Consider the following 13,811-nt stretch of genomic DNA (forward strand, 5'->3'; position numbering starts at 1 on the left):
AATTAAGCTGCCTGCCTGTCTGGGGCCTACAAAGCCAATCAGTGCTAATTTCATTTATGACAAACGAAGAAAATTGTTAATTCCTTCCTGATTTGTGTTTTAAGGGAGAGTGCTGATCATCAGAAAAAACAGATAATTCTATCCTGAAGCCCAGGGGGAGAAATAGTGGGCATTTCTGAGTTATAGATGGTGCAGGGGGCAACACTGTCTGCCAACATGAAGGGAAAAAGCTATCTTGGTAAACTTTGGTCTTCTACAGGACATGGAACAAGAGTAGCAAGATCAGGGTCTGCATGACATATACTGAGTAAGAGCAGGACTTCCTCACATAAGGTACACAAGGGCCAGGTGCGGTTGCTCACACCTGTAATCCCAGCACTTTGGGAGGCACAGGTGGGTAGATCACTTGGGGTCATGAGTTCGAGACTAGCCTGGCCATCATGGTGAAAACCCTGTCTCCGTCTCTACTAAAACTACAAAAATTATCCAGTCATGATGGCACATGCCTTAATCCCAGCTACTTGGGAGGCTGAGGCAGGAGAATCACTTTAACTCACAAGGTGGAGGCTGCAGTGAGCTGAGATCATGCCACTGCACTCCAGCCTGGGCAACAGAGTGAGACTCCATCTCAAAACAAAGACAAAAACAAAAAACAAAACAAAACCAGTAAAGAGCACAGGTAATTGAGAAAGGTCTAAACACCATAGAACTGCAAGCAACATTTTGAGTTTATACATGTTTTTCTGGTGAAGGAGTCCCCATTCTCAAATCTTGAGCTTTTAGGAAAAAGTACTAAACCAGTTTCAGGTTAGAATACAAAAGTCACCAGATACACTTAGAGCCAGTCAAGTCTGAGAGCTCTCAAAGCCATCACTGAAAAGTTAGAACATAGACTTACAGCAGAGACAAATGAATATTTACTTTTGTGTCTTTCTTCCTATATGTATGTCATGGCTTTTTCAAAACAAGTCCCCAGGAATCTCCAGATTCAATTACGTCCCTGTGCTTGGTTGACTGCTGCAGGAGTCTTAGGGAGCTTGTACAAATGCTAGAGTTACTCATTTACCAACACTAAACCCTAGAATAGATGGAAGAAAGCAGGACTCCTTCCTCCATAGAATATGCTGCTTTCAGATAAGGTGGCAGCCAATGTGGAAAACTCTAGAATTTTCCTTGGAACTGGAGTGTGATGAGAGTTACTTGCCGTGAATATAAGCTACTGTCTTTTCTTTGACCCTTCCTTTCCAGTTTTTGAAGATAAACTGGAAAATAATCTTCTCTGAATATACTTGATACAAATTCTCCAAAAAGCCAAAAACATGCTTCCATTTCATTGATAAAAATTCACTGCAGTTTTGGCAAATGGGTCTAGTTCAGCTGACGGGTAAGCTGCTTGATGTGTTCATCTCGATACCCAGGTGTGCCCATTTCCTTGAGGAAGCCTGTTCTATTTTTGGTAGCATGACAGGCCACTGAGAGGTAGAAATGGCACAAGAACCATGAGATCTCCTGGAAATGCTTCTTTGGAAAGGCAATTTCATTACTAGTCTTCCAAGCAAATGACACCAAACTTCCTCAGATGCTCCTCAATCACTGTGTTGTCTGTCAGAAGGATGGTCTTATTCTTGACCTTGGCTTGTCCACGTTTCAAAATGAGATCCTGGACAGACTTCAGATTTGGAAATCCCCAGGTCCCATAAGGTCCCACTATATAAGCTTCCACTATAAGCAGATTTTTAGGTTCTGGGTGGGGGTGACTTTTACAAACACACCTCTAAAAATTTTCTTTAGGCGAAGACTTGCAATGGTTCTCTGCACCAGTAAACTCACGCCATCAATCCTTTTGATGCATACAACAAAGGCCAAGGAATGTTTATCTGGCAATTCCAAGGCATGAGGTTTCACTTCTAGTAATCTGAGACACACCTGCTTTGACAAAAAATATCCCTAAATAAGAAACGATTGTTTCAAACCAATAGATGAATACATTAATATATCTAAATTAATTTTCTTAAATGTGGTATAGATACACAATGGAATACTATTTAGTCTTAAAAAGGGGTAAATCTTACTATTTAAAACAATATAGATAAATTTGGAGGACACCATGCTAGACGGAATAAACCTGACAAAGAAAGACAAATACTGCATGATCTCATGTATATGTAGAATCTAACAAAGTTTAACTCAAAAAAGTAGAAAGTGGAATAGTGGTTATTAGAGGCTGGGAGTGATGGGAAGAAAATAAGAAGTTGTTGATCAAAGGGTACAAGGTTTCAAATAGGGAAAATAAGTTTTGAGATCTATTACACAGCAGCATGACTCTAGTAAACTGTACTGTATTATATATTTCAAAATAACCGTGAGTAAATTTCAAATGTCTCACCACAAAAAATGATTGCTAAGTGAGCTGATAAATGTTATTTAATATGGCTTATTTCATATTATATACCTATATTAAAACATCCCATTGTATCCCATAAATGTATGCATCTTTAACTTGTCAATCTAAAATACTAGTAATTAAAAAAAAAAGAGAGAAAAACTTTAAGAAATTAGACTAGAGAAAAATGTTTTTTCCTCTTAAAATTCCAGGAAACATACACATATATATTTTTATTTCAACTGGCTTGCTCATTTCGTGATGTAGGTAAGTAAACTTTTAATATCATGAATAGTCTGAACCCAACACTCAGGAATCAAATGTTGATTTTTTATGTTCAAAACAATATAATACTTTAAAAGACTCTAAAGCAACTCTTTAAAATTCTCTAAATATCTAAATAAATAATTTCCTTCACTTGTTAGAGAAGAAAAGTTATTTGAATTTATATTTTTAAACTACATTTAAATTTAACAAATGAACATAAGGAATTTATTCAATAGATGAAAAAAGAGTTTGCCTCCTTCTCTAATTTTTAAATTGACAAACATCCAGTATTTAAATGCTTATTTGTCTAGTGTTACTGGAGGGTAAATAGTACTCAATAAGAAATCTTTTCATATTTATATACATGTCATATATGAATATATGGGAATTTGCCAACCTCTATTTTACCACAGACTGAATAAGAATGAAAACGGGTTAAACTACTAATGTGGCCACCTTGTTTTCAGGATTAGCATTTATCATGATCTAACAGAATCAACAAATAAGGGCTTATAAATTGTCCATACACTTGCTATGTGCTGTGTGCTCTTCTGGCACCTTTATTTGCATTAATTGCTTCCATTTTACCAAAACCCTAGGATTTTGGCAGTATTATCCTCGGTGTACAGCTGAGGAGTCAAGCACAGACAGGACATAAAACTATTCAGGTCATACAGCCCATAATTGGCTGACCTGGGACGCAATCAGGAACCACCTGATACTGAGTTTCAATCTTAACCATTATGCCAAACACACTCTAATCCAATGCTTGTTTTCATTCCTGACTTCGCATTTCAGCTTTAAATTAGCTAGTAGGTAGAACTTGATTTTCAGTTTAAAGTAGTTATTATTAAGTCTAAAACAAATACTTTGGTAGATTAATTCTAACAATGACATCCCTCTTCTGACTTAAAAAGGCAATAATTTTATTTTTAAAATATATTGAATTTTTATATTAAAAGGTAAAATGAGCCTCATTATATAGAATATTTGTAGTCTGCATACACATCATTATCCATTGAGTGATCTAGTTTCTGAAAGTTTCAAAACCACTAATATAAAAATACCTTTGTTGAATAATTAAGTTTTCTCAGTGACTAAAATAAAATAGATTGGAATTACTGGTCAGTCACGATGTGGTTTCAAATGTTATTTACTGAACACGTGAAGATTTTTTAAAAACTCACTTTAACAAATTATTTTCATTGCTTTCTCACATCTATTAAAAAATCAAAATTTCTGTTACTTGAAATCTATAAATTTTATTCAGATATAATCATAGTGTTAATCTTAAAGCATCTCTATACTTAGGATTATGGAAAGCCTATTCTCTATTTATACTTAGAAAATAAACTACTGCTTTCAGGTAAACCAAGTGAGGCAATTGTAACTCAAAATCATAAGCTATTAAAATATTAATACTATCATCCAGATGAAATTTTATGTATCTGCATGTTCAAGTTGTTTAACTTAATAATTCAGAAACTACATTTTATAAACTATAAAAAATAAACTAAAAATACAAAGAATTGTTTTTTCTCAGTTTGTAAATACTATCATTATTTCTAGTTGACTTAACACTAGATTTCAGATGCTGTCACTGTAGAAACTAGAAATATGATTGACTCTGCTTTACTTTCTGCCTTCCTATTTCACACAAACAGAACAGCACAAGAAAGGCCTTGTGCTACATTTTTGTTGTTGTTGTTGAGATGGAGTCACTCTTGTCACCCAGGCTGGAGTGCAATGGTGCAATCTTGGCTCACTGCAACCTCTGCCTCCTGGGTTCAAGCGATTCTCCTGCCTTAAACTCTCGAGTAGGTGGGATTACAGGTGTGCACAACCATGCCAAGCTAATTTTGTATTTTTAGTAGAGATGGGGCTTCACCATGTTGGCCAGTCTGATCTCATTGACCTCAGGAGATTCGCCCACCTTAGCCTCCCAAAGTGCTCAGATTACACGCATGAGCCATTATGCCTGGCCACAAATGCTACACTTCGATTCAAACACATTAGTACCCTTCTACAGAGAATATATGTGTGAGCATATTAACTTGAAATTCATGGCATCTTTTGTTGAAGTACAGACTTCTATAAAGCAAATAAAAACAGAAATCTAACACTGCAATTGAATCAGAAAAGTATTCTAAACCTTCTTAACCCATTGCTCCTTTTTTTTACCAGAATGATTGTGATGGAATGAGCATTTGCAGCAATGTAAGTCTCGAATAACCCACACTGTCTGTTTCATCATTATTGAGCCATGGCAGTAAGACCTTTATGCGTTTTTTTAAAATATTTCCTTTTCCTAATTCAGCAATTTAGCAGGATTTTCACAGCCTCACATTTTCAAAAATGGTTCATTCTGAAAAAAAAGGGATTAAACATACCATTTTACCCCAAGAGTAGAGTTACAAATTAACTCTATAGTCTACTGTACAGATAATAAATGATAAAGATGTAGAGTCATTTGTTTTAGCTGCATATTTAGGGATAAAAACACTTCTCGGGCTATAGGTCAAGAGTTTTCAGAGATAGCAGCTTATAGAATGCAAAGAGTCCTGGTAAACAAACATTCATTCCTATGCCTTAAGGAGTAAATAATTCTTTCACCACTAATTACAACTGTTAACCCAGAATTGGAGAAATCTAACATGTCATTATACCACAAAGGATTTATTTTTATTTTAAATTCAGAAGGTACATATGCAGATTTGTAACATTGGTAAATTGCATGATGTTGAGGCTTGGGCACTTAATAATCCCATTTCCCAAACAGCATACATCAGATCCGATAGTTTCTCAATACTTGTCTCCCTTCCTTTTTTCTTTTTAAAATTCCCAGTGTTTACTGTTTCCATCTTTTTCCATGTGCACCCAATGTTTAGCTCCCACATGTAAGTGAGAACATGTGGTATTTGTTTTTCTGATTTGTGTGAATTAGCTTAGAATATGGCCTTCTGCTGTATACATGTTGCTGCACAAAAAAATTATTATTTTCTGTGGCTGTATAGTATTGCACAGTGTATAAGTACCTCATTATTCTTATCCAATCTAAGATTCCTAAGTACCTCGTTTAATTATATGTCTTTGTTTTTGTAAATAGTGCTTCAATAAACAAGTGATTGTTTAGTATCTTCTTGGCAAAATAATTTATTCTCCTTTGGCTATATACCCACTGATAAGATTGATGGGTCAAAAGGCAATTTTATTTTTAGTTCTTTGAGAAATCTCCAAACTGCTTTCCACAGGAGCTGAATTAATTTGCATTCTCACCAAGTGTATACAAATTTCCTTTTCTTCAAAACTACATCTGTTTTTTCACTTTTTAATACCAGCAATTTTAACTGGTGTAAAATGGTACCACACTGTCATTTTGATGGACGTGACTCTGATGATTATGAATATTGAGCAACTTTTTGCATGTTTATTGCCAGCTCTTAGGTCTTCCTTTGAGAAGTGCCTATTTGTCTCTTTTGCTTATTAAATTTCTCATAAATTCTGTATATTAATCCTTTTTATATGCAGTTTACAAATATTTAATTCCATAATGCAGGTTGTCTGTTTACTTGGCTAATGGTTTCTTTTGCTATGTAGAAGCTCTTTAATTAGATGGAATTTTTTATTTTTGTGTTGCATTCACTTTTAAAATGTTAGTCATAAATTTTATTTAGGAGCCAGTATCTAGAATAATTTCTAGATGTTCATCTAGGATTTCTATAGCTTTAAGTCTCACAGTTATTAATCTATCTTTAGTCATGTTTTTTATATGGTAAGAGGTAGGGGTCCAGTTTTCTTCTTCTGCACATGACTAACCAATTTTCTTGGTACCATTTATTAAACAGCGAGTTAATTCCCATTCATCTATTTCTATTGACTTTGTCAAAAATAAGTTGGTTGTAGAAGTGTACCTTTATTTCAGGGCTCTCTCTTCTGTTCCAGGGGTCTATATGTATATTATTGCAATAGAACCATGTTATACTGGTAACTGTAGTTTGTAGTACAGTTTGAACTCAGGTAACGTGGGGCCTCCAGGTTCTTTTCGTGTAAAGTTGCCTTGGCTATTTGGGCATTTTTATTCTTCCATATAAATTTTAGAATAGTATTTTTTTCTATAAAAATGGCATTGATAGCGTGATAGAAATAACACTTAATCTGCAGGTTGCTTTAGTCAGCCCAAACATTTGAATTATATTGACTATTCAATTCAATGAGCATGGAATGCTTTTACATTAACATTTGTGTTGTCTCTAATTTCTTTCAGCAGTATTTTGTGGTTCTCCTTGTAGAGATATTACTTCCTTGATTTAACGTATTTCTAGGTATTATTTTTTGTGTCTATTGTAAACAGAACCATGTTTTCAATTTTGTTCTCAGCTTCAAAGTTATTGGTGTGTGAAATACTACTCATTTGTCTATATTGATTTTATATTCTGAGACTTTGCTGAAGTCATTTTTAGGCTTAGAAGTCTTTTGGTGAAATCTAGGTAGAAAATTATGTCATCAGTGAAAATAATTTGACTTTATTGTTATATAAATGCCTTTTGTTAGACTGGTCTGGCTAGGACTTTCAGAACTATGTTGACAGGAATGTTTACAGTAGATATTCTGGTCTTACTTCTATTCATATGAAGAATGCATCCACATTGGCTTGTTCAGTATGATGTTAGTTGAGAATCTGTAATAGATGGCTCTTATTATTTTGAGGTATATTTTGTCATTGTCCCATAAATATTGGATTTTCTTGAGTGCTTTTTCTGTATCTATTTAGTTAATAACTTTTTGCTATTATTGTTACAAGGTAAATTGCACTTATATTGACTTGCATATAATGGAACATTCTTGAATACAGAATAAAACTCACATGATTGTGGCAAAATATTTACTCATGAATTCAGCTTGCTGGTATTTCAGAGAGAATTTGTTTTAATGTTCACAGGAACATTGGCCTGTGTTTTTCTTTTGTTATTGTTGTGTCTTCACTAGATTCTAGTATCAAAACAATACCGATTTCACATGAGTTAGGGTGGAATCTCACCTTGATTTTCTTGGAATACATTCAGTATAGTACCAGCTCATCTTTGTATATGTAGTAGGATTTGGCTGTGAATTCATCTGATCCAGGGCTTATTATTATTATTATTTATTATTATTATTATATTATTATTCTGAGACAGAGTTTCACTCTTGTTGCCCAGGCTGGAGTGCAATGGCATGATCTCAGAGGACCACAACCTCCACCACCCAGGTTGAGCCAATTCTCCTGCCTCACCCTCCCAAGTAGTTGGGATTACAGATATGTGCCACCACGCCTGCCTAATTTTTGTATTTTTAGTAGAGACAGGGTTCCTCCATGTTTTTCAGGCTGGTCTTGAACTCCCGACCTCAGGTGATCCACCTGCCATGGCCTCCCAGAGTACTGGGATTACAGGCATGGGCCACCGCACCCAGTCATCCAGGGATTTTTGTGATTGGTATGTTTTGTATTACTTATTCAATCTCATTATATATTTTATACATTTTTGCTCTGTTCAAGACTTCTGTTTCTTCTGGTTCAATCTTAGGAAGTTGTGGGTACTCAGAAAATTATTTATTTTCTACAAATTTTGTAATTTGCATGCACAGTTATGTTCATAGTAGTCTTTAAAACTTTTTTTTATTTATGTAGAATTAGTTATGACTTCACAACTCTAAAATTTAAATAGATGTAGAATAAAAGTTTGACATAATTTAACATCCCTTTATGATAAATCTCTGAAAAAATTGGGTATAGGAAAAATCATCTCAAGCCAATAAATCTCATGCATAGCAAAAAAAAAAAAAAAAAACAACTAAGAACATACTAAACAGGAAAAGTTATAAGCTTTCACTCTATGAGCTAGAACAAGGATGTCCACTTTCTTCAGTCCTACTAAACATGGTACAAAATGTCCAAGATAGAGAAATTAGAGAATAAAATCAAACGAATTCAGATTGAATAAAAGAATTTAAATTATCCTGTTCAAAGATGACATAATCTTATGTATAGAAAAGTTGAACACTTTACTAAAAACTATCAGAACTATTAAACAAATTCATTAAACTTGCAGAACACAAAAGCAACATCCTAAAGTCAGTAGGACTTCTATACCCTAACAACTATATCAAAATGAAATTTAAAAACAATCTTATCCACAATAGCTGTAGTAACTATACTTTGAAATAAACTCAACCAAAAAGGTGAAACACTTTACATTGTACTCTAAAAACATTAAATAACACAAAAATGGAAAATATTACTCATTCATGAATTGGCATTAATATTGTTAACTATCTCTATTACACATAATGATCTACAGATATAATGCAACCTCTATCAAAATACCAGTAACATACTTAAAAAGGTCACAGTTTCTTAGGGAAAAGGCAGTATCTTCAATAAATGGTGTTGGGGAAACTTTATATCCACATTCAAAGCAATAAAATGAGATCCTCATCTCAGAATTCAAAATAAATTAGTTACTTAAATGTAAGACTGGAAACTCTAAACTACTATAAACATACCGACTAAAAGGCTCACAACATTGGTCCGGGCAATGACTTTTTAAATTTAACCTCAAAATCCCAGAGAATAAAAGAAAAAATGGAAGAGTCAGATTATTTCAAATTAAAAACCTGCTGTACAGAATCGAATACAATCAACATTACAAGACAACTAAACAATGGGAGAAAGTATTTGCAAATTATTGAATGACAAGGGGATAATATATAAAATATGCAAGAAACTCAAATGACTACACAACAAAAAACAAATAACTATGAGCAAAAATCTTAAATATTTTTCAAGACAAGACATGGCCAAGAGATATATTAAAAAATGCTCAGTGTCAATTATTGTCAGAGGAAGGCAACAAAAAATACCTATGAGCTATCAAATCACTCCTGTTCCAAAAATTCTTACCAAATGAAAAAGAGCGTTGGTAAAGATGTAAAGAAAATGCCTGCACACTATTGGTTTGAACATAAATGAGGACCGCCATTCAAAAAAAACGAGAGATTTCTGAAAAAAATTTAAAATCAATCTACCATATAATACAGTAATTGCACTTTTAGATATATATTCACAATAAAATAAGAATGAACAAATACTTGCACTTCTATGTTGTTTGCAGCACTCTTCACAATAGCCCAAATATAGAATTAACTGTTCAACATCTAATACATAAATGAATACAATATAGTATACATACAAAATGGATTATTTACCTTTTAAAAAATTCTATTATTTTAAATGACATGGATTAATCTGGAAGAGATTAGTTGAATTAAGCTAGTCACAGAAAGACTAGTATCTTATGATTCCACTTACACATGGATTCTAAAAAACTTAATCTCATTGAAGTACAGAGTAAAATAGTGACCACCAGGTGCCAAGGTATTTAGAAGAAAAGGGGGGTTGGAAAAATGTCTATCCAAGAATACATAACTATAGTTGCATAGGAAGAATAAGAGATTTATTGTACAGCATGGTGACTATCGTGCATAATAATGTATTCGTATTTTTGAAAAATACTAAGACAATGCCATGTGGTCCCACTGCAAAAATGTTGATTCTGTGAGTTAATGCATTTATTACATACAACTAAGCATTTGACAATGTATATATACTTAAAAAATATCATATTTTAAAGAATACCCTTTTCCTCTATCAAGTTAAAATAATATTTTTAAAACTTTATAGAAAGTTAACAATAGTTCAAATATGGTCTCTATTTGTCATAAACTTGCCTGAATAGTACTAACAATATATAGCTTTGTGCTGTTTTGTCATTTGTCAATTATAACCATAGAAACTCTGATAGTTAACATCATGTTCTGGACACAGCACAGTGCCTGGGAGAAGCCAGTGTATTTTAGGGCTTTTACTTTAAGTTTGGGACACCTGGAGTTTCTGGTGATGATGGTAATGGAATTAAAGATAGTAAAAGTGCAGGCATTGCTGGTGGTCCTGTGACTGGCCACTCTGTGAACACAGTAAATAAGTTTGCGAGGAAAATAACAGAAAATCTTTTAATTCAAAAACTGGCATAATCACGTTTTCCAGAGAAAATAGCCAAGGAGTTGGCTACAGTTAGGTGACTAAGTATAAAAACTGTATGCTAAACTTCACCCAATAAAAAGATTATACAAAAGAAGTGAGAAATTCCTTCAAACTGTAATATCAATATCAAAAATTATTCAAATTTAAAATCTACAGAGGTAATTTTATTATTTTGCAAATTTTAACATTCACGCTTAAATACAGAAAATTCTGCATGGAAACATAAGTTGTGTTATATCACAAAACATTAAAAATTCCTTACCATTAACTGTTAAAAATTTAATTTCGAAGATATATTTTATATTTGGCACACTCTGTATAAGAATCTTTTAAAATTTTTCTTTTACAAACAAAGAAAAACAATGTTAAATGATTTAATTCTCTCCCCTGTGGATAATGTATGCCTTTACCTGATGTCAAAGTTATACTGATAAGCAAACTCTCCAGTTAAAACCAACTTTTAGTACATTAAAAATACCAACTTTCGGGCCGTAAGCAGTGGCTCACGCCTGTAATCTCAGCACTTTGGAAGGCCAAGGGGCAGATAACCTGCAGCTGGGAGTTTGAGACCAGCCTGACCAACATGGAAAAACCCCATCTCTACTAAACATACAAAATTAGCCGGGTGTGTTGGTACATGCCTGTAATCCCAGCTACTCCAGAGGCTGAGGCAGGAGAATCACTTAAACCCAAGAGGCAGAGGTTGTGGTGACCCGAGATCACCATTGCACTTCAGCCTGGGCAACAAGAGTGAAACTCCATCTCAAAAAACAAAACAAAACAAAAAACAACTTTCTCATCAAAATCTACAATGTACCATGTGAAATGACATGGCATAAAAATGAAAGTGAGAACACTGTAGCCATAACACAGAAAAAGAAGCTCTGTGATGCATACATAGTTGGAATACACCTAAGACAAAAAAACTGAAGATAATCAGAAAATAAAAGCAGAAGTCATCTTCAAATCAATCAAGTGTCAGCTGTGCAGCCAGGAAAAAACGTTCTGTCCACATGAAGAATCAATGTTATTTCTTCACCATTGATATTTTCCATCTCTGACTTGAACTTGCAAACTAACTCCAGCAGAAATTACAGAGCATCTGTTACATAAGCACTGTCATTTTTGTTTGCTACATTAATATATCAAAACATCTTTGCCAGGTGTGGTGGCTCACACCTGTAATCCCAGCACTTTGGGAGGCCGAGACTGTCAGATCACCTGAGGCCAGGAGTTCAAGACAAGCCTGGCCAACATGATGAAACTAAAAGCAGAAAAATCAGGCAAGTGTCATGGCAAGCACATGTAATCGCAGCTACTGGGAAGGCTGAGACAGGGGAACTTGAACTCGAGAGGTGGAGGTTGCAGTGAGCCAAGATCATCCCACTGCACTCCAGACTGGGGGACAGAGTGAGACACCGTCTCAAAAAAAAAAAAAAAAAAAAAAAACCAGCAGACAGAAAAAACAAAAAAAGACAAACCCAAAATCCTCATGACTCATGAAGCCTCCCAAGTAGTTATCTGAATAAACTGACTTACGTCATAAGCCAATAAATTTACTTATATCAATTTTAAAATGTAAAAGGAACTAAATAGAAAGCTTACAGAAGGTTCTCCAACTGAACACAATGCTCTAACTAAAAAAGTATAAGTATACTAATTATGAAATTACATCTAAAAATTACTTCATGTGCCCTACAAAATTTTATGAAAATTAATTACTAACCAGCTCACAATTAATACATCTTATACTATAAAACAAAAAACAAATTATAAGTATCAGGAAAAATAGTGTGTACAGTAATGAATTAAACAGATTTGCATTCAGCATTCTTGAGGTTTTTAGTTTAGTAAATTAGACACCTTATTAATTTGTTTTGTTCTAATATTGCTTTTTTCCTGAAAATAGGTAAAACTCATACACACACAAACACACTCTACGATTCTATTACAATTAAGGCGTATCATTAGACTAACGTGTGTATTTAACTTTATGTGAATCAGCACTCAAAGTCTGTATGTGTTTGCGGGCAGAGTTCACATGTTCAAATAAAAACATGTAACAAATTTTTAAAAATACTTATTCAGGACTTAGAAATGTATGGATATTATTTATATTTTTCTATGATTTTTATTATGACCACTAAAATAAAAGATACAGCATGAAGTAATTTGTGAGATGAACTGTATCATTACTAATTTCCCCCTCCCCCCAAAAACTAAGTTTTTTCATTGAAAATAGTATACTTTGAATGCAATTGTAACTCTCCCGTTTTCTTAAAGTTATTTACAAATAATTTACCTAACATCTTTAGTTTTGGGTAATTTTCTACACTCAACACTCTGATTTAGTGTAATGTCTCGAGGGTCAGTGCCTTAGTTGAAATTTCAACTGTGAAATATCTGATGTTGACATACACCTAATTTTGAAGTAAATGTCTTTTTCATATTTACTGCATCTGTAAAAATATATTTTACTATCAACTCTGGTGTTTTTTTCGCTGTCATTTTTTAACAATTCTTCATTCAAAATCATTACATTTATTAGGTTTTTCTCCAATATAAATTCCCTTATGTTGAACAAGGTTTGAGAAACTGTTTCAGGGTTTTCCTCTAATACAAAATCTGTACAATAATGTCTATGACACAAGTAATCATACTACAACCCCCTGTACATTTGTAATGTTTGTCTTCAGAATGAATACTCTTCTTCACTTTAACGGTTTATATTTTCTGAAAGATATTTTGCCAGTAATTACACTTACAATGCTTTTATTGAGTTCTTGGATATTAAGATATGAGTAGATATCAATGGCTTTTCCACATTCTTTATAATTCTACAGTTTTTTTCTCAAGTATAAATGCTTTCTTGTGCAATAAAATGTGAGCACTAAAAGTTTTGTTACATTCTTCACATATGTAGTTTTCTACAGTATGAAGTATCTTACCTACAATCAAGACTGACAACCATTTAAAGTCTTTGACATATTCTTCACATTTCTGGGGTCTGGGAACATATTTCCAAAAGTTTGAGGTGGGCTGGGTACAGTGGCTCATGCTTGCAATCTCAGGACTTTGGGA

This window comes from Theropithecus gelada, chromosome 20, assembly GCF_003255815.1.
Source record: "Theropithecus gelada isolate Dixy chromosome 20, Tgel_1.0, whole genome shotgun sequence".
Taxonomy (NCBI): Eukaryota; Metazoa; Chordata; class Mammalia; order Primates; family Cercopithecidae; genus Theropithecus; species Theropithecus gelada.